A 23778-nucleotide genomic window follows, 5' to 3' on the forward strand; every position below is an offset into this window, starting at 1 on the left:
TTCTCCAGGAATTCGCCAAATATAAACCCTTCGATCCGATTACCACAGGGTAGAGTGTGATTCATCACCCCAAATGACCTGTTTCCAGTGATCCAATGTCTAGATGCGTCCTCTTTTCACCACTTCAAGCGTCGCTTAGCACTGACTACAGATATATTTAGCTAGTGACGAGCTGCTAGATCACTGCACCCCATTATTTTTAACCTCCTACCCACCATCATTCTGGTAGCTGAACTGCTGGTAGCACTTAGGAACTCATGAGTGATTCCTTCCGCTTATTTCGAGTGATTTTTTACAACCGCCATCCGAAATACTCGACAGTCCCTGTCCATCAATAGATGTCTGCCTGGTCTTCATTTAATTTTGGTTGTTCCTTCGTGTTTCCATTTCACATTCACATCACCATCAGTCTACTTAGGCAGCTTTAGAAGGGCTGAAATATCCCTGACTGATCGAATACTCAGGTGACATCCACATGTGAAGACAATGAGCTCTCCTGGTCGAGCCAGTCTGCTGTTCCTGCTTCCCTACTGACAACACAATACTCCCGGCCTCATTTTATACTGGCTGCTCCCCCTCTCCTGACATCTAGTGCTCACTTTCTCATTATATACGGATGTCTAGATATTTTAGATCAGATCTGTGTGTCCTTTTCGTGCATGTGATACTACACTGTAGCGCGAAAGAAATTGGTATAGGCATGTGTATTCACATACAGAGACATGTAAACAGGCAGAATACGGCGGTCGGCAACGCCTATATAAGACAACAAGTGAAACTTCCCTGCAGATTAAAACTGTGTGCCAGACCGAGACTCGAACTCGAAACCTTTGCCTTTCGCGGGCAAGTGCTCTGCAATCTGAGGTAGCCAAGCACGACTCACGCGCCCTCCTCACAGCCTGCTAGTTCTGCAAGGTTCGCAGGATATCTTCTTAAAGTTTGGAAGGTAGGAGACGAGGTGCTGGCAGAAGTGAAGCTGTGAGGAGGGGGCGTGGGTTGTGCTTGTGTAGCTCAGATGGTAGAACACTTGTCCGCGAAAGGCAAAGGTCACGAGTTCGAGTCTCGGTCCGGCACACAGTTTTAATATGCCAGGAAGTTTCATATCAGCGCACACTCCGCTGCAGAGTGAAAATCTCATTCTGTAAGACGAAAAGTGTCTGGCACAGTTGTCAGATCGGTTACAATGGCAGGTTATTAAGATTTAAGTGGGTTTGAACGTGGTGTCATAGTCGGCGCACGAGCAATGGGACACAGTATCTCCGCGGTAGCGATGAAGTGGGGATTTTCCCGTACTATCATTTCACGAGTGTACCGTGAATATCAGGAATCCGGTAAAACATCAAATCTCCAACATCGCTGCGGCCGGAAAAAGATCCTGCAAAAACGGGACCAACGACGATTGAAGAGAATCGTTCAACGTGACAGAAGTGCAGCCCTTCCGCAAATTGCTGCAGATTTTAATGCTGGGCCATCAACAAGTGTCAGCGTGCGAAACATCCCACGAAACATCATCGATATGGGCTTTGAGAGCCGAAGGCTCACTCGTGTACCCTCGACTACTGCACGACACAAAGCTTTACGTCTCGCCTGGCCCATCATCACCGACATTGGACTGTTGATGATTGGAAACATGTTTCCTGGTCGGTCGAGTATCGTTTGAAATTGTATCGAGCGGATGGACGTGTACTGGTATGGAGACAAGCTCATGAATCCATGGATGCTGCATGTCAGCAGGGGACTGTTCAAGCTGGTGGAAGGTCTGTAATGATGTGGGGCGTGTGCAGTTGGAGTGATATGGGACCCGTGATACGTCTAGATACGACTCTGACAGTTGACACATACGTAACCATGCTGTCTGATCACCTGCGTCCATTGTGCATTCCGACGGACTTGGGTAATTGCAGCAGGACAATACGACACCCCACATGTCCACAATTGCTACAGAGTGGCTCCAGGAACGCTCTTCTGTGTTTAAACACTTCCGCCGGCCACCATGCTCCCCAGACATGAACATTATTCAGCAACGTGCTGTTCAGAAGAGAACTCCACCTCTTGTACTCTTGCGGATTTATGGACAGCCCTGCAGGATTCAAGTATCAGTTCCTTCCAGCACTATTTCAGGCATTAGTCGAGTTCATGCCACGTGCTCACGGGGGCCCTACATGATATTAGGCAGGTGTAGCAGTTTCTTTGGCCCTTCAGTGTATAAGGGGCAGTCAAATGAAAACAAGATAGATGGAAAAATGTTAATGGCCTGTTTATATTTCAAAAGTAATTGCCATAACTGTTAATATATTTATCCTGCTGTGAGCAAAGATGATCAATGCCTTTATGGGAAAATGTATGTGGTTGCCTACGGAACCATGATTGTACGCAGGTGTGCACCTCATCGTCCTAAGCAAACTGGTTGCAAATGTCTTTCTTCAGGCTTCCAAAAACGTTGAAATCGCATGGGGAAGGATCGGGACTGTATGGCGGATGTGTAAGGGCTTCCTAGCGAAACGTCTGCAGTGTACTTGAAACAAACTTAGCAACGTTTTTCTTTGACAGCAAGAATCCACCGCTCATTGGCTTTCTGGAACACGACACCACAACTGACGTACAGCAGTATGTGGACACTTTGCAAAAATCCACATGTTCCCGATCTCTCCCCATGCGATTCTCGTATTTTTGGAGCCCTGAAAAAAGATATTCGTGGTCGTTAATTTGCTTTAGGACATAGAGATACACGCCTTGGTAGAATCATGGTTCCGCAGGAAATCTCAAACACTTTTCAATGAAGGCACTGATCATCTTGTATCACAGTGGGATAAATGTATTAACAATAACGGCGATTATTTTTTAAATAATAAACAGTTTACTTACTTTTCTCCATCTGTCTCGTGTTCACTTGAATGTCCCTTACAGACAGATTGTGCGACAGATTTCACATCTGTCCATTCTTTACTTCTTCGAAAAAGTGAAATAATTACATTATTTTTAAAATCTGTTTGAAATACTCCAGTTACGTAAATTTCATTCACGAACTTGCTCCGTCCGACGGTCTGATGCCCGCACAAGTTCCACTGGTATTACATACTTCTCAATTGGCGCAATTACTCCTGGGCAGCTATTCATTTTGCGCAAGTATTTTTTCCATCTTCTAGCCTTATTTATTGTTTCCAATGCCCAGTTTAGCTTCTTCATCTCCCATCACTCTGTTCCTAGTTCAGCACCCTATTTGTGATTATTAAGCTTTGTGCAGCATCTTTTAGGTTAGGCTAAGTGGTTTGAATTTTGTATCTGCCTCATAACTTTTCTGTATCTTTGCTACATTTCTGGATAATTTCATTTAATTCGACACTTTAGTCGTTTCTTTATTAATTCCATTATCTCATATGCCACACATGGTCGCCTTTTTTCTACCTTTTTTTCGATCCTACCTCTTTTTCCACTGCATTCACATCTCTTTTACGACCACTCCATCAGTCTTCCACATCAGTAACTCCTCGAAATCTCATTATTTCTTTTGTCACTAGGTGGTCTGAACGTGTGGCTCCTTCAACTTGTGTGGGTTCCAACGTGTAAGCTACTCCATTTTTTAACTACCGTTTTTGAATTTCAATTGGTTATTGTCACAATGTCATCACTTCGGTAATACCATAGTCCCTGATTCCTACATTTTTATTTTACCAAAATAAAGTCATTGTAATATCTTCTGCTGTACTTCCCACATCATCTACATATTCTAAATTTCGAAGCGTAAATGATACGATGGTTCCATTGAAAACCAGCGTCTAGAGATGGGCAAACTGAAACACGTAACTGTTTCGAAACAAATGAAACAGTACAATGTAATGTTTCGATACGCTGTTTCGAAACAGTGAAACAGTTTCTGTTTTGTAATCTAATAAACCTAGACATTTTATCATCTTGAATGTCTACTGTATAGGTATGTCCATATAAACACAAATGAGGTGCGAGAGCGATAATCATATCGCAGAAAGTATGAAACTGTCACTTGGAGGCGTCTTGGCAGTTTCGTATTTCATGCAGCAAATGCGCTGCTTTCGTGTCGTGTGACTTTCATACTTTTCAATTGGCTGAGGACAGCCATAGCTGAAGACAGAAGAACCACCACGAACGGAACTGGAGGTGGGAGCGAACTGCAGAAACAACGGATATGGTACTGGGATGTTCTAGGCTTACTTGCGTTTCTTAATATGATTACTGTACTTGAACAGAGAAACGTATGTTATAAAAAAAGTGTAATTTAACTGAATGATTTTCACATATTTATTATTTTGAGTGTGAATAGTATGCGTTGTTTTATTGTTTGGTTAATGTTTATAAAGCAAATGTTACGCCATTTCGGAATAGGACAGTCATCTAGAAACGAAGCTTTATTTTCGGATATCTTAAGCTTCATGCTACTGCTTGTCAAAACGATTTCGACACTCTTGAAAGTGTCTCACGAAGTGGTATGTTGTGTTTCAGTACCTGTGCCGAGCCCGAATCTCGTCCGACACAGAGCGGAATGAAACATCACTGTTTCGATACAATCAGTCCGTTCCAAGCACAGGTGGACTGAAACAGCTTTATTTTGAAACAATGATACAGTTTCTGTGTCTGGCTCGAGATCGAATCTGGTCCGGATATCCGAGACAGGGGCGGAATGAAACACCACTGTTTCGAAACAGTGAACCACAGCCGTTCCGAAGCACTGAAACAGTTCCACGTATCGATACACTGTATCGAAACATAGAAACAGTGGCCAAGTCTACCAGAGTCCATTTCATTTCCTAACCCGATCTTGCGTTTCATCTGTAATGACCTCGTCATCAATCGAACGTAAAATCCGAATCTTCCTCCTTTTTTTTCCTTTAATACTCAAGGATATCTCGAAAAGTGTGTTTACAATGACCAGCACATAATTCTACCAATATTTCCCCCTCTCATTTCGGTTTCAGAGACAAAACTCTCGTCCGCAGCTCGTGGTCGTGCGGTAGCTTTCTCGCTTCCCACGCCCGGGTTCGATTCCCGGCGGGGTCAGGGATTTTCTCTGCCTCGTGATGACTGGGTGTTGTGTGATGTCCTTAGGTTAGTTAGGTTTAAGTAGTTCTAAGGGACTGATGACCATAGATGTTAAGTCCCATAGTGCTCAGAGCCATTTTTGAACAAAACTCTCTCGTTATTTTTTGATTCCTACCTTCCCCCTACGATTCCATACTGACCTCCCATTACGATCTGTTATTCCCTATGACACATTTTACGATTTCATGTGTTCTAGTAATCAATCATTCATCGTACCATAACATATATGTGAGGATATTATATGAGTAGGTCATCAGTTCATAATTTTGTGCAGTTTTGACCACCTTTCGGGAATCTACTATTTGAAGCATCTTGTGTTTAAATAAAGTGACTTATGTTTCATAAGAGTGATTCTTCCTGATCCTGCGATGAATAGTTGAGAGAATGTTCCTTTCCTGCAGGAACTTCAATATTTGAACTTAAAATATTCTCTAGAATCCAAGAGCACTCGGAAAATAACGATAGTCGTCTGTAATTTAGTTAACATACGAGTCGACCGTTTCCAAAGTACCTTATCTCCTTGTAACAAAAACTTCAGAAACGAGAAAAAACTGTCATTCGGTAGTTACTTGGTTTTTATTGTTATACTTTATTTATTACGATTTTCTTTTATATTCCGCATTTATATTTATGCTTCCCATAAATCATACCATAATATTTTTATTTAAAATAAATATTTTACTTTGAAAATTACGACTTTTGAAACTGTATTCTGTACATAACTGTTTCTGGAAATGTTTTGGTTTTAAAATGCTGAGTACAAGTGAAAAATAACGTATATGTTTCATAATATTTATTCCAGTTAAAAAATTATTAGTCACCAATAGGAAGAATAATAAATGCATATCTACTAATTAATTTTTTTTGACAGTTGCTGTCAACTTTGCTTTAAAATAGCACATCATTATGAGAGCACTACTTTTTTATATCAAATACTGATTTGCTTGCTCTTCAGCCTCATCAGGTAGGGTTGGATTGGGTTGTTTTGGAGGAAGAGACCAAACCGCGAGGTCATCGGTCTCATCGGATTACGGAAGGACGGGGAAGGAAGTAGGCTGTGCCCTTAGAAAGGAATCATCCCGGCATTTTCCCAGAGCAGTTTTAGTGAAATCACAGAAAACTTAAATCAGGATGACCAGACACGGGATTGAACCGTCGTCCTCCTGAATGTGAGTCCTGTGTGCTAACCACTGCGCCACCTCGCTCGGTCCTCATTACGTAGCTCTCCAACATTAGAGTCTGCATCCACTTCAGCTTCAGACTCCTGTTTCAAGACATTCTTGGAGAATAAGAGTTCATTAATGTCCATCTAGCCTATTCCATAGTGGTTCAGTAAAAGGACTGTTACATCTTTGACTTTTTTCTGGTTTTACCATAACACCCTCATGTATCTCTGCTGGTTTTACTCCTACCCAGCATTTACCCTTCTTGCAGACACTTTTACAACATGCTGTATCAGTGTTACAACTTTGTTCTCCTCGAACAGTGCTAGTGCTCTGACCTTTCTTTTTAAGCAATAAGGTTTTTGAATGCTTGAACCGAAAATACCATGCAGGTTTTGTGGCTTCTTTAAGAGATGTCTTCCAGTCAGCAACATCTATATCTGATCCAAGTTTGTGAATAGTCCCAAAGTTTCCAATGATGTCATAATAATCACAGGTGCTTTCTGAACATACTTTGTTTCCAATCCGGCCAACCAGCTGTAACTCAATAATATGTATTTGCACCAAAATCCAACTTGACAGGTATTCCAATGCGAAAAATATATAATACAGAAAGTTAAACAAAATAGTTGAAATTACCTCACAAAAAAGTAATGTTTAAAATATATTTTAAATACAGTTTGTGTACTGAGATAATGGGTTTTGGAAATGTATCTTTTTCATTTTCATTGAATATGCATTGAATGCAACGGTTCTAGGTCCTATATTGTTGTTGGGATTTATCGTCTACTGGAACTGTAGACATCATGTATATAATGGAGTCTGGAACTTCAGACAAACTTTGGAGCTACTTTTATGACAGAACTAACATCTACTGGAACTTATATTATGTTCTATATTCATACATTAATCCTTGTTCCATAGATCATGAATACGACATTTCGTAATTATGTGGAATGTGCCACTTTAACATAAGTTTTCTTTACACAAAATAATTAATTTTTTTACAGTTACTACTTCATATCCAAGAATTCATCTATTGAGTAGAGGGAGTTGTCATTCAGAAATTCTTTTAATTTACTTTTAAATGTTGGTTGACAGGAAAGTTAAAGGGGGGATGTCAGGAAAGTTAAAGATGCGAGGCACTGTCATGAGTGATAAAATACCAGTGGTTATAGGGTTCAGAAAAGACCCTTTTTTAAGGTAGGGAGGACAGAAAGAAACCAAGTTTTAAGAGAGGTTAGGATTGAGACAAACCTTCAGTTTGAGAAATAAACCAAAAAACATAATTCTAGCTTATTACATCAGCATAAACAGCTATTGGTTAAGAATTATTAACAGTCAGCAGGAATTTCAACTCTACCCAATTTTAACTCAGTCAATGTGAAATGTCAGCTATCTTTATTGCCTCAAAATATTCGAGGGCTGAGAAATAAAATGAATGAATTAATTATCTGCATAGATAAATTAGAGTCCTCAAACCTGGCTGACATTATCTGCCTCTCTGAACATCACGTGACCACTGGTATAGAACTTTTAAGTGTTACAGGATTTAGGTTAGCATCTCAGTTTTGTAGAGCAGAAATGGAGAAAGTAGGAGTTGCCACATTCGTCAGGAACTATCATAAATTTAAGAACATAGACATTCATAAATTTTGCCTAGAACAGCATATGGAAGCATGTGCAACAGAAGTAGAATTTCACAAAAAATCCTTCATAATATTAAGTTATATCAAGCACCTGCAGGTAACTTTAATCTGCTCATAAACCACCTTGAATCTTTACTGGCCCATTTAACAACCAAAAACAAAGAAATAGTGGTTGCTGGTGACTTCAGTGTAGATTTCCTTGAAGACTCTCCCAATAAAAACTTAATGAGTTAGTAACACTATCATTCAACTTAATTCCCACTGTAAAGTTCCCAACTAGGGTAGCCAATTGTTCACAAACAGCCATTGATAATATCTTTATAGAAAAGTCCAGTGAACAAAATTATATTACAAAATCAATAGTTAATGGCTTCTCAGACCATGACATGCAGTTCTTTCTGTTAAATGCTAATACTGAACAGGATATAAAATCTGTTAAATCTGTGCTCAAGAGGGTAATCAATAAGCCAAAAATTGATTATTTTAGGACACTCCTCAGAGACATTCACTGAAGTGATGTTAACAGTACTCATGGCATGAATGAAAAATATAACACTTTTGCTAATAAAGTGCTTACCTTATTTGAACACTGTTTTCCCCAAAAACTAACCAAGGTTAGAGCAAAGTCTTCAAAGAAGCAATGGTTTACTCAAGGAATAAAGGTATCTTGTAAAACTTGATGCTATAGCACATTACAAGAAATACTGCAAAATATTAAAGACTGTAATACGGACATCAAAGCAAATATATTACAAGGAAATGATAGTCATATCAGATAACAAAATAAAGACAATATGGGATATAGTGAAGAAGGAGTCCGGTAGAACCAGACATGAACAGGACAAATAACATTAAGAGTAAATGATACATTGGTGACACATGTGTATAGCGTTGTAGAACTTTTTAACAAACATTTTATAACTGTTACTGAAAAGATGGGGTTGTCAGGTCCTGTAGATGCTGCTATGGAATACCTCAGACCAGACATTTCAAGTAACATCCATAATATGAATTTGACCCTCACTACCCCAGCAGAAGGAATGTTCATCATAAAATCTTTAAAATCAAAAACATCTAGTGGGTATGATGAAATATCAAGAAAGTTAATTAAAGAATGTGATTCTGAGTTAAGTAACATATTAAGCTATCTGTGTAACCAGTTGTTTATCAGTGGAATATTTCCTGATGGTTGAAATATGCTGAAGTTAAGCCATTGTTTAAGAAGAGAGATAAAAAATAGCACCAAATTTATGCCCAATTTCACTTTTGCCAGCATTCTCAGAAATTTTAGAAAAGGTAATGTACAATTGGCTTTGTAACCATCTTATCACAAATAACATACTGTCAAAGTCGCAGTTCGGATTTCTAAAGGGTTCTGATATTGAGAAGGCTATCGACACTTACAGTGAAAATGTACTTAATTCATTAGACAAAAAATTGCAGGCAGCTGGTATATTTTGTGATCTGCCAAAGGCATTTGACTGTGTAAATCACAATATCCTTTTAATTAAATTAGAATATTATGGTGTAACAGGAAATGCTGCAAAATGGTTCAAATCTTGTATCCCTGGCAGGAAACAAAGGGTGTTGTTAGGAAAGAGACATGTATTAAGCTATCAGGCATAATCCAAGTGGGAACTAATTACATGTGGGGTCCCACAGTTCGGAATTTGTGAGGAGTGTCCCACAAGTATATGCCTAACAGACGATGACAAGCAGATGGTATGGTAACAAAGTTGGGAACAGTTAGCTGCTCTGCATATGGAAATACTGCTTTCTGATGAGAGAAGATCAGTGTACGTTACAAGCAGTGTTATGGGAAGAATATAGAAACAGTCAGCTTGTGTACCCCTTCACACAAGTGAGAACTTAGGCAAATAACTTTAAGACAAAAAAATCTTGAAGACCAATTTGGATGCTTGCTGGATAAGACAAGCAAGATTAAGCCAATTAGATGTCTAATTGTGTGAACTGTACAATGAATGTCACTTGAAAATAAGGAACCTGCCTTGTAGAAGAATGCTGAAGTGGTGATTATTAGCAAAGGGCAAGACAAGTATTCGATGATACCCAAATCCTACAGACCAGTTTCTCTTCTGAATGTTCTCAGTATGATATTTGGAAAACTATTATTCATAGACTGCTACACACTATCAGCCCTCAACATTATGGATCTAGAAGAGGTAAGTCAACTGAAGACACAATTAATAAGTCAATATCAGTAGTGATGATCTCTCATTCTATGCATGCTCCAGCAATGGTGCTCAATGTTATTGGCACCATCAGTAAACTATGGTGGCTGTTTGTTTGGTTGCCTTTGGACGTGGAGTGTTCAGAGGTATTGCACGACTGCCTGAGAAACTACTGATGTGGGAGCCACGCACCTTTAATATTCCCAGGAAAGAAAATGTTGAAGGCCATATCAAAAGGATGTCTGAAGAGATGAGTGTGTGGTCCAGAGTTAATTTTATGTGTTTCCAGTGAGAAAGGAACTTCTTGCCACTGTTATTAACAAGTACTCTTTGTTTTCTGTTTGCCAAGTATGATGACATCCAACTGAGAGATTTTCCTTGAAAATGATAGCTAGTCAGTTTTTAAAGAAGTGAGTGATGATTTACAGTGTCAAAGGCTTTGATAAGATCACAAAAGATGCCTGATATACACATTCTGTTACGTAGACAATTGCCAACCCTTGTGACCAATTCATTCATTGTGTGGGTTGTGCTGCAGCCTTTCCTGAAACCACACTGATTGCATAAAATAATATTGTGGGATGAGTTATAGTTTTCAGTCTGGTCACATGCAGCTCCTTCAAATATTTTTGAAAAAAAAAAAAATGGTAACATTGAGATAGTCCTACAGTTTCCCATTTCACCTTGTATGACCTTTTTATGAATCGACTGAACTTCAGAATATTTTAACTGATCTGGAAACCATCCCTCTTCAAATGACTGATCGATTATGAGGGAGAGTGGATGTGCAATACTATGATGTACTGACATTATTATTTTAGTGGAGACCTCACCCCTACCCATAGAGGTTAAATTTTTTAAGGGGCATTATGATTTCAATGACATCAGAGCTTTAAACAGGTGAAAAATTAGAACGTCACCAATTTCCCTCTGCCACACTAGAAATTTTATTTGATGGTAAGCATTACCAATTTTGTTGCAACTAATAAAGAAATTATTGAAGGGTTCACATATGGCATTGGGATCTGTAAGTCTCCTACCATTTATTATTAGTTTAGAGGGACGTTTTCTCTCCATTTCGCTGCCAACCTTATTTCTCATAACAGACCAAACAGCTTTGGATTTGTTTTTTGCCTTTAAAATGAATGTATTGTTTGCAGTACACTTAGCTAGTTTAACTACTTTGTCAAATTTTTTCGTGTGTGCTTACATATTTCAGAAATTCAGGACTTCAATTAACTTACGCAACAGTTGTAACTTAAGCAGATTAGTGAAAGATGGTGTGTTGTTCATTATAAGCATTTACTCCAGAAGAATTATACAAGACAAATGTAATGCAGCACTCCATGAACTTGAAGGATAGTGCTGAAGTGTGTAATTGTCACTAGCACCTTACTAAACTACATACTTCCTGCTGAAAGGGAACCCAGCAAGAAATCCCAAAATAAAATTCAAAAGTTTAACAGTTAGAAGAAGCATAGTATTGAGATATCTAGGTGTATTTCTGTATGAATGCCATAATTTTGAACATCGTATAGAGAAGGGAGGCAGAAAAGGTATAAAAGTGATGCACAAAATTGCAACATCCGCAAATAGATAATTTTGACTTACCTTGAGAACAATCAGAGCATACAACCAACCCATATTAGTACCAGTTATAGGACATGGTGTACATGTTTCGGTTCATAGATTGCAGCATGTGAAGTCAGCTACATTAGTCAGATGAGTTCAACAAGCAGTACTACTAAGATTAAAGGGTACCTACTACTCACCTCCGAAGAATGCACTTTTAGTAATTCTAGGAATACGATCATTGGGCTTCAAAATCAGGAGAAGGGAGACCCTTTATTGGTTAAAGAAAGGCAATCAAGTATAAGTACAAAGGACACTTGGAATTGAGGACAATAGATAAACACAATACAAGATCACATATTACAACTGTGCAAAATGAGACACTTCAGGCACAAGCGAGAGAGCATATGAATTTCTCCCTAATGACATGGAGAGACTAAATCTGAGATTTCTTAACCCATCAAGTAGACTGATGCATTACCTGGCCATTCATGGCCCATATGCTTTGTACCTGTACAAAATAAAAAGACAGGATGATAGTTAAAACTGCGGCAATGTGGTCACTTCAGAGAACACTCTACAGAGATGCAATGGGTAATGGTTGTCAGGCATTAAGGATACTAAATCTGAAAGCAGAGCTGAGGGGTAAGTCAGCCTGTTACATCTTGAATGATACGGCAACTGCAGGCCTAGCATGAGTTCACAAGGCACTCAGTCACACATTAATGTGCTGACATACTGGCTACTCAGTATACTCTGCAAATGGAGAGAAGACAACTGAGGTCAATAACCACTGAAGAAATAGTTCACACTGATGCAGATGATCACAGAAGTGTGATGGAAATGTGGATAGTAAGACATTATAGTGAATCATGGAATCACTTGTTACAATGGAAACACTGCTGACATGCTGCCCTGTGCCCATGGAATCCGGCAGATAATGGCCACTGACTGCTGTAGTATGAGGGCAGATCCAGTAGCAGAAACAACCATCTACAATTTAGATGCACCCCAGTAAATAAACATAAACAGAACTGAATCTGTAGTGCTAGTAGTAGTCTTGGTAGTTGGGTAATTGGTAAATGGATTTACATTAGTTTTGTAGTAGTAGAAAATAGTTTTAATATTAGCATGTTTGTAGCATCACTATTTTACTGTTTATAATGTACCATAAATAAATAAAATGTGACTTATACAGACTACATTAGTTTTAAAGATAACAGCTGTAATTTTGAAGAATAAATAATCGCAATGTTTATAATGAACATGATTTATGGAACAAGTGACTAAGTAATTAACAAACTTTATCCCTGTTAAACTCTCTCAAGACTTACTTATGAAAGCAAATACAGCTTTGTCAGTGGAGAAGTCCTTACTCAAGCAAAATGGACAGTCGTTAGTAAATTACTTGCAGAAAAGTAGGTCTTTATTCTATCGTAGGCTTGTTCTGAAAGATCAGTGCAAAAATTTGAAGTAATGAGTTGGGTCAGTAATTGAATTGTACTTGGTTAATGATCCTTTGATAATTGAGTATTACAAGTATACTTCAATCTTTTATAAAATGTGTCTATGGTCATTAGTCAACAGGGTGTCCCATTTATCTTGACCACCCTAAATAACTGTTTGTCCAGATGCAAATTACAAAATGTTTCAAGAAAATGTTCTTTAGCCTTCAGGGGGATATCAATCAGCATGATTGCCTTTGTTGTAGCTTTGTTTTTTGCAGAGATATGAACAGTGGTATGACTTTTTTAATTGGCACCCTGTATTTTTTATTCAGTAATTCAAATTTAAGGTGGTCAAGTTAAATGGGTGTTTTCAAGATGACAAAGTATTTCGTTTCTAGACTGAACACATTTTCACAACTGAAAACTCATTGTTTTTAAGTGATTTTACAGTTGTAGCAATTTCTTTGCTGAGAGCGTACTAGAAGTCAACAGCTCTTAAGGGTGCTTGCACAGTACATATTAGTAAATCTATATTTGCCCATTATTTTTAGTTCCTATTTCTTCTATCACCACTAAGAAGTAGTCATTGAATTTGATGGTCAATAATTTCATTTCATAGTAATCTAACTCATATTACAGTCAAGGACCCGAGTCTTCTTTGAGGTTTTCTGTAAAAAAAATGTTGTTGTGTAGTCCTTTAACATTTTGATATAATGGAAGGAAACATTCCACGTGGGAATAATTCAAATTTAAGGTGGTCAAGTTAAATGGGTGTTTTCAAGATGACAAAGTATTTCGTTTCTAGACTGAACACATTTTCACAACTGAAAACTCATTGTTTTTAAGTGATTTTACAGTTGTAGCAATTTCTTTGCTGAGAGCGTACTAGAAGTCTGCTTGTGTCTGTATGTGTGGATGGATATGTGCGTGTGTGCGAGTGTATACCTGTCCTTTTTTCCCCCTAAGGTAAGTCTTTCCGCTCCCGGGATTGGAATGACTCCTTACCCTCTCCCTTAAAACCCACTTCCTTTCGTCTTCCCCTCTCCTTCCCTCTTTCCTGATGAGGCAACAGTTTGTTGCGAAAGCTTGAATTTTGTGTGTGTGTTTGTGTTTGTTTGTGTGTCTATCGACCTGCCAGCACTTTTGTTCGGTAAGTCACCTCATCTTTGCCTTTAACATTTTGGTAACACAATTAAGGACATTATTAAGGACATTACTTTACTGTTCTTAATGTAGCTTCTGTTCTTAATTACAGCTGATCTATGAATGAATTAGATTTCTCTTTTCTTGGAACTCCATACTCAGATTCCATTTCTTCATTGTCTTTTCTTCCCAGTTTTGTCTCATTTGAAGCTCACGTGACAAAATCGAAAACTAACTTTAAAGCACTGCAAAAATCTTCTCACCTATAGTTTTTCCTTCATTTACTTCATTCTGAAGATTTGTGATATTTCTCTAAATATTATAACTGAGACATTGCATATGACACATAAGAGAATAATTTGCTTTTCTTGCTCAAAATTAATGAATAGGGTTCTTTTACTACAGTTATGTGATCATTACAATTTCATCTAGTTTATATATCTTTTGCAACTATATTTTGTCTTTATTTTGCACAAATATGTTGTAATTCATCTCAATACTTTGCTAAAATTGTTGTGTCAAGTGCTGGCATTACTTTTTTGTCAAACACAACATTTAAGTATGTGGTTGCATTGTTTAGCTGAATAATACTCCCGCATAAACAATAAAAGTTGAAAATCATCATTTCCAGACTTCAGCAAGCTTGCACACCTTTTTTATGTTTTTGCATTGTTGTATGCAGTAAAAACTGAATGAAGAGTCATCCACAAACACAAAGGAATTTCAGATGTGCCCCCAGCAAAAGGTGGTCATCATTACATGTTAGTGTTCTATTTAATGACTTAGCACATATTGTCAGTTGCAATCTCGGACTATCCACAGTGATATGGCAACCTATGATTAAGTATTACCTGATAAAAATTATTGCAATAGTGACTTTGATGTGGGCAAAATATTAACACACAATAAAGATTGGCAAGCATATCTTAATGAAGAGAAGTTTATATTTGTGAACCTTACAAACTCTAAACATTTAGTATCCTTTAACTACAAACCTGATGCGACACAGCTGGAGTCAGCCATAACATATACATAGAATGACAGTGTGAATTATCACAAATCTGGTTACCTTACAAAAGAGGGTAACAGAAATTTTTAGAAATCTCATCTGACAGACCCTTGAAAAAAAAAACACATGGAATACCTCACAAAAATCTGCTCAGAAGATTCCAGTAACTGCTGTCTAGATGGAACCTACAAGTATCCTCCAATCCACAGGGTTACCACTTCCATAGAGACTACAGAAACAATGTTATGACTAATAACAGCATACAGGGAAGCATGTAAGCAATCATTTGTCTAACAGGATATTCAAATGAAATGAGACAAAAGCTTAATACATGGTACAATAAAAATATTCCATGCATTTTACAGTTAGCCACAGAGTATAGACATAAATCTACCCTTATGTACTAATAAATATACTTCACCTGCAACTATACAGTTTAATCCTTCTCTGCCTTATTTTGAAAATAATGCCTTGTCAGTACATTGACAACCACAAAGGTATAAAAAAGTTGTGTTCTGGTTAGTGAATGATTTCGGCAAGTAGTTGTGCAAATAGTCTCAGCTAAGAAGCACTCAAATGCAAGCCACAATGAGTATGATGCAAGTGTGAACAGTCACACACTGGTGACAGATTATTCAAGTTCTGGTTCTGCATGTCCAAATAAAAAAGTTATAACAGTACTTCACTGGTGGAACAAGATGAAATATGTGGTAAGAACACAGGTGAACTTCATTACCATGGTTATCTGTGTTGGATGGCTCAACAATCCATGTGTTAGTCTGGAGGAATTCCACAGCATATCTTTGATTTACTGATGAAGATGACTAATTATTTTCTGAGAAAATAATGTAGACAGTGATGCACGGGGTTTGTCCACATAACACCATTTCTGCAGGGTTCCATATTATTCACCTTGTGCTTTGCTGCCAGACAAATGGGAATACCTGGTATGTTCCCATCAACTTCATTAGGAACTGTGAGCAAAGTTCTGACACATTCCCTGGGATTGGTGGAGGCTGAGACCTCATGCTGGGGCAAAGACAATAAGAAAAGGCTGCATACCAACCAACAGACAACGTCTCCAAATTTTCATCAAATAAATATATATATTGGTTTCATGTAGATGCTTAAGTATTAATTTGAGATATGCTGTGATTAGGTTTTTTCCCTTCCTGAAGAATCTTTCCAGAAGCTCAGAGGAAGATAGACAGAATGTGAAATGAAGTCTCAAGTTCCTTATAACACATCCCAATGAAAACAATTTCTTATTACTTTTTGTTAGATGATCGCTTCTTGTCATTGTTTTATATGACTTCATTAAAACTAGAAAACTTGCAAAACACTATAACTGGAACAAGAAGTAATTTAATTATGAACAAAGGTTTGATTGAAGAGTGTATATGGAACCACCTCTTCATTACATGTCCATTGGCCTCTGTTGTGTACAGACAACAATGGTGATGGAGCTGTGACTAGGCGGCATCTGTGTAAGTCCCTGTAGTGATGTGGCTCTGAACCCAATTGGGCTGCATCACTACCAGTGGCTGTCCCATATCACGGTCTGGAGCCACTGGAGGCACAGCTCAGTGGGTGCACACAATCGGGTCCACCAGATCCCGTGTGACTGCTGTCAGCGTCTGACAGAAACTTGCACTTCTGTTGCTATGATGCCCATGGAGTGGTATTGCTATGTGATACCACAGCTTCTGTTTCCTTTCTTCTTTTCTCTGTAAAGCAGTTAATATAGCCTGTGCATGTCTTTGTGTAGTCTCCTATCATATTTGTGTTCCAGTGGCCCTGCTACCATATATCCATCAGTTTTATGTCTTGATAAAAGTGCTCAATTTGTTTCTCACTGACATCAAAATTTTCAGGGAAAAAGCAAGGTGGCTTTCAAAAATCTGAAGGTTGATCAATCAGCCTAACTACTTCAACTTTTCTAGAAGGTTGCCTACATCAAAAATATAATGTGGTTCCTTTCTGTACCATGGGAACTTAATAAAAACCTCCTTGAGTGAGATCCAAGCCTCTCTCTCACACTGTCATGTTTGATTCAAACCTGGAATTAAAAATCATTTCTTTAAATGTTGGGTCCAACAAACACACCTTCTTTCAATTTCACTTCTGACAGGCAACGGAACTTCTGAAAGAGACATTTGAAACATTTTCTACCCTTGGAAAGGGCTTTCCCAAACTACGTCTTTACACAAAGCACAATCTTTAGAGATGGTAATAGGTGATGTCTTTTTATCCATGAGATTCTTACCCAAAAAGAGGAAAACTCAAGTAGTTTGTAATAGCAGTTATGATATATATTGACCAGAGCAACCACTTCCACCAAAATTTCAACTACATGTTACTATTAAGTAAAATAGTATTACACACTTATATAATTAAAAGCACTAAAAATGCATTTTTAAAAGTATTAAGTGTTAACTACAATAAATTGTGAGAAATATGGCCTTATTGTTATCACACTTGAATTCAAGACATTAAAAAAAAAAATAATCCACTGTCAATAAAAAAAGTTTTCATGGTTGCCTCTGTACTTGGTGAAAGAACCCCCCCCCCCCCCCCCCCCCCCTTATGGGGGAGGTATCACTGATATCTTACTAATGACACGTACCATGCGTTGCTCCAAAGAGCCATCCACACTCCTCCAATTATGTTCCTGAATTACCTGTCATGGCTTGCTCGAGCATAGAGTTTCATTAGGGTGCCTGACAGTGATGAAGTAAATTATTTATTTTCCCACTATAATCATGGGACAACAAGATGGTCCCATTCACCAATTAATTCTGTGGAACAGTTTTGTACTCTTCCCTGTCTCTGTCACTTCTTTTTTATTCCAAGAGGAATTTATGGGGGCACATAAGGACATTCTGAACCAAATATGCCAATCAATATTTTCCAACAATTCTTGAAAAACATGAAACCATTTTATTTAGTAATGCACACAACTTCTATATCAGAAACACACATTTATTTACAACTTCTGTTCAACCAAAATGTAATGGGAATAAAGAGACAATGACCCTCTTTCCTTAAAAATGTATTTGATAAGAGTTTTTTTTCAGCAGTGATCTATCAATCAAATTATTTTTCAGTTTTGTCTTTCATGACAATAATTTTGTAATCTTGTACTCTTGGATGAGTTTGATACCTCTTTCCACATGGGTCTCTCTCCTAAAATTTTTCAATTCCAACTTTGTAACCAGGAGCTTTCTTCCATGTTAAAAGGTTTTGTCAAGGAAGTCAATGGTGATAGAAAATCTCTTGATGAAAGTTTTTGTGCCAAGAGCTGATAACTTGAATTATGGTACCAGAGGACAGTGTAACAGAGCCAAATGTTCTCCAGAACATCAATGTATCTGAGGAGTATAATCCATTGTGGTGTCGCATTATACAATACCACACTAGGTGAAATAAATTGCTCCAGAACCATTATTTAAGAATAAACTAAAGACATTCCTAATACAACAGTGCTTTTATTCTGTAAAAGAATTTCTAAGCACCAGTATGTAGAAAAAAATTTTAAAAAGTAATTTTTCTTCAACTGTAAAGTGTGTCTCTAATTAGAGTTCATTTCAAAATGCTGTAGAAAGAAAACCACTGCTGAGAATTATGTCAGATTTGAACAGCATATTATTGACCCAGAGGGAGACATCGCGGGGGGGGGGGGGGGGGGGGGAATAATAACGAAAATTTGACCAATAGATGGTGCTGTAAGCATCAGAATATGCACACCAACAGATGCAGAGCACACAGCTGTTCCTCATTTTGTGTCCGAGGCACCTAACATGACTGTCCCCATGAAGGATTTTATGTTGGTGGTAAAGCTCTTTTACAAGAACAGTGACTCTGCACCAGGAGCCCTTGTGAACTTCTGAACACTTCAGGGTAGGAAAAAATGGCATTGGTCTAATGTCTGCTAAGGGTCTGGAGAAAATTGTTACAAAATTTTAAGACAGGTTCTTCTGAAGTGCAGCACAGGAGAAGGGGGAAAGTAGCTGATCTGACATCTGTCGAGCGATGGTGTGCAAACAAGCACTGTATAGAGAATTGCCTGAACTTTTGACATACCTGTGAGTATGATGCATAAAATGCTATGAAACATGTTGCATCAATATCCACACAAAATCACCCATGTTCAGGAGTTGCTTCCTGCTGACCTGCCAGCAAGACAAATTTTTACTCTGGACCCTGGAACATTCTGTGGACAGATGTAGCCCATTTCAATCTCCAAGGACATGTCTATACACAGAATCACAAAATGTGGGCTATGGAAAATCTGCACGCACATCAACCGGTACCGCTTCATTCTGCAAAGGTGACTGTGTGGTATGGATTGATGCATCATTTATTGTAGGGCTGGATTTTTTCAATGAGAAGTCCTGCAGGTCCCGTTGTATGTACCATCACTCATAAAAACAATGAGAATCTTTCACACACCAACGTATTTCCAGCCCTTCAACAGTGTGGATGTGACAGTAGGATCACTGTTTCGCAAGATGGTGCTCCTCCACAATTTGCACAGCCAGTGAAAAGGCTACTGCAGAGACATTTCAGAAATCCTAGAATTATCAGCCATCATTTCCCAACAGCCTGGCCATCCAGATCACCTGCTCTTAATCTGTATGACTTCTGGCTGCAAAGTTATCTGGAAGATGTTGTGTTCAGTTCTCCAGTTATGAACATAGCTGAATTGAAGGCACACATTGTGTAAAGTATTCTGAAGGTGACCTCCAAGACACTCTGATCTGTTGTGGAGCATGCTCTTTCTTGATTTCAGCTTGTGACAGAAAATGGTGGACAGCATATTGAACATGTCTTGCACCAGTCTTGTGAAAATTAGAAACCACTGTCATTTTGTTTTTTATGTGATTTTTACCCCAGGACAATTAAGAACTGATTTTTCTCATCCGATGCGATTACAGCCTTGCTGAGGTGGATGGGCTTACCTAATTCACAGTGCCACAACTGTTGACTGCCAAACTTGAGCAGTCATGCACATCAAACAGTACAGATGGTGTAATATGTAACTCACACCAAAGCTGTCATATTGCAATACATCTGTCATTTTTAGCCAACCCCATTTATGTTAAGATGCTTACTGCGCAATCTACTGGCAATTTTCCCCCTTCTGTGACATTCCCCCTGCATCAACAGTACCGAGTGAGGAGGCACAGTAGCTAGCACACTGGACTCACATCCGGGAGGATGAAGGTTCAATCCCATGTCCAGCCATCCTGATTTAGGTTTTCCATGATTTCCCTAAACCGCTCCAGGCAAATGCCGGGATGGTTTCTTTGAAAGGGCACGGCCGACTTCCTTCCCAGTCCTTCCCTAATCTGATGAGACCGATGACCTCGCTGTCTGGTCTCCTCCCCCAAACAGCCCAACCCAACCACATCAACAGCATGCTGCTCAAATTTTGCATTTCTCTGAGCAGTGGTTCTCTTCCCACAGCTTTTTGAAATGGAGAATTTCATTACAAACACCCTGTATATCAACCAACTAAATTTAAAATGAAAAAGATGTTAACAGATTTCCGTTTTGTGCTTGTACTCTGTGTTATGTTATTTTGTTTTTTGACTTGTCCAATAGCATTTGTACATCCTGCACTGTATGCAAAAGCTGGATCAACAAATATGCAATACAATACAAGAGAACCAGCTAACATGACTTACTGCTTCTACTACACAAAATAAGTGTTCTTTGGAACCCCACCACCTAACTCCAGACATTATTTTTAATAATCTCCCTGTTGTTTTCGCATGGACAAAGTAGTGTTCATGTAAACTAGGAACAGTAAAGTGGACAACAGCAACATCAGATCACCAGTCATTTAAAAAGTATTATTGAGTTTGATACAGATTTCTCTAATTGTTTGGGAATGTATTGTGTCTGAGTGAGTGAGACAGAACAGCTCCTCCTCAAAACTAATTAAAAAATTTAATGGCAGGAAGGGTGATGCAATAGATAATGATTAAACCATTTTTACACATTTGTACAGGAGCCATTATGTTGACCTGTGTTGCTTGCTGTTGTTACTACAAAGTGCCTCAATTTTGTCAATTATATCTTATTTCTTCAATGTTTGATAGACAGACATGGCTTGTTCAACACCATTGCTAGATGTTTTGCTACACTAGGTGAGGATTAAATGATGAAAAACCTTTTTCTTTTTTACTACCATCAGTCTCCCAAATATCCTCCCTACATCCACCACTGCCAACATCCGAAGGCACAACAACACAAATCTCCTATTATAGTTTTAATCATTAAACTAAGGTGACAAGATGTCCCTATTTTCTGGGGACGGGTCTCAATTTTCATAATTTGTCCTCAATTCCTTTAAAACTGATTAAGGTTACCAAATGTTCCAAAATAAATGAACTAGGAAGAATGTGCTCAACATTTTAAACTAGAACTCAACTGAATATACCAGTGCAACCAAATTTGGCATCAATTACTTATTTTATTTAATTGCAAGAAAATGGACTAATAAAGGTGTGGAACTATCTTCTATTGTGAATGCAGTTTTTCTTGAATTCAGAAATTATGCTATACTGATGGGAGCATGCTGAGGCTTCAAACAAGGTCATCTGGTTAATCATAGTTATTTAATTTTTTTAATTGAAATATTTTTTAGAATGAGGCATAACTCTCATCTTTTTCAGCATCCATTTTCATCAAAGTAAATAAATACTTATTAAGTAACTGTTCTGTATGCTTTCAAAAACAGTTCAGTGTTTTAATTTTTCCTCATTTTCATTTTTTCCCCTCATTTACTCAATTTTTTCACTGTTTGATTTGAAATTAATTTTTTTCTGCCCCTTGTCACCCCTAAAAAATTTTACCAGCCTAAGCAGCTGCCTAGTCTTGCCTGATGGTGGAAATGGCCCTGTGCTTGCTCTTCTCCTGAAGATGTTGGGTTTTTGGGGACTGCCATCAAGTGCTCCTTACAGTTAAAAGTTATTATTATTTAGCCTAACAACCTTTTCAACACCTGTGAATACTGGAAGAATCATTCCATTGTAGTGCAACACTAATACTTGGCAATGTTTAATTTAAATTATCTGTTTTTTGATGCACCAAGCTGACGTGTGGTAAAGCATTGTTCCATTTCTTCATGAGTCGTTTTTCTCTTCCTTGTTTTTAGATTTCATTGATGTCAGAGACAAGTTATGCAGTCTACTGGACAGGTGCAGAACAGTCCAGGTAATTCCAGCTGGTATAATTTCAAGTTTTTAATTGTTTCATTTTATTAGGAATTTAGGTCATTTCGTGCCAGGTGAACAAAGTGCCAAACACAACTTTATTGGATTTTCCTGAAATTTTCCTTGCTTATTCCAGCAACATTTGAAATAAAGGGGCCAAAAAATTATTTTTGTAAATCTTTTAATTTCTAATAAGTGCTGTGTCAAAAAGAGGTGTATTTCCTTCACTCATCATCTTATTAAAAAAAATGGTGCATTTCTTTCACTCATCATCTTATGTACACTGTCTCAGTTCTAAATAAAGCTAGAAATATCAAATATGGTTCAATTTCAGATGAAGGTTCAGGATTATCACTAGTTGTGTAAGGGAAAAAAGGGTAAAAGAGGGGAGGGTTAATGAGGAACAAATGGGAATAGTAGTTATAATATTTCCCTCTTGGCTTATTCCTTGCCCTCCACTTCACTGTATTTTAAGGAGGCAAGAGAATTTGATAGAAAAAAAGTTTATTCATGCTGTTTTTAATTACAGATATTGGTTGAAAGAGATATTATCGTGTGGGACATATTCAGTGCTGAAGACAATGGTAAGCAGTTTTACTCATATACGAGGGAACTGCTGTGATCATGGTAAGTCATAAGTTCTCAAATATTGACTGTTCAAGATCCTCCACAATTTCTAAGAGTGATAAATACACAATCAGAGTCAAGTATGTGCTAATGTGTGTGTTGCACCTATGTCCCTCCAACACTTTTAGTGACAAAGACTAATAATGTCTTTCGCATAACTAATCAGCATTGATGGGAATTGCAATACAGTGAATGCACAACAGATTTTGCCTTTACCTAGGTCTGTGTCTTGAGAGTCTCAAGATACAGTCAATGAAGTGAGATGTGAAATCATTTCTAAAGTTAGGGAAGCCACTGAACAGAATGAGTGTGCTATAATATGTCGTTTTAACTGACAGCTGTCTTAAGATAAAACACCTATTGTCACATCCAGCGTTATTATTGATTATGGGGACAGGTGAAAACTTGGGAAATATGGTGGGGGGGAGAGATCCCTCAATTGCAAAAATGAAAAATGACTGACTACACGTGAATGATTGCTGTTGAAGTTGTGGAAGACAGTTTGGCAACATACTGGAAATTGGGCAATGAATCCATTACCAACAATCATGTACACAGGCCATTCAAGCCAGCAAAGATGTTCAATAATGTGATTGATCACTGGACAGAAAACATGACACCATGCCAAAACCTTCATACAATATATACCGCAATGCAACGCATAGGGACTGGAAAATGT

The 23778-nt window shown here is 38.1% G+C and overlaps 1 long non-coding RNA gene across 1 annotated transcript in view; it reads left to right on the forward strand.

Moving 5' to 3' along the window:
- The window catches only part of LOC124723207, a 95763-nt gene extending 72682 nt beyond the window's left edge, over positions 1 to 23081 (forward strand). The window contains exons 2-3 of the long non-coding RNA XR_007006537.1: positions 22415 to 22473; positions 23002 to 23081. This is a non-coding gene — a long non-coding RNA (uncharacterized LOC124723207). The remainder of the gene's footprint in view (positions 1 to 22414; positions 22474 to 23001) is intronic.
- Positions 23082 to 23778: the final 697 nt, after the last annotated feature.

Source organism: Schistocerca piceifrons, chromosome X (assembly GCF_021461385.2).
Source record: "Schistocerca piceifrons isolate TAMUIC-IGC-003096 chromosome X, iqSchPice1.1, whole genome shotgun sequence".
Classification (NCBI taxonomy): domain Eukaryota; kingdom Metazoa; phylum Arthropoda; class Insecta; order Orthoptera; family Acrididae; genus Schistocerca; species Schistocerca piceifrons.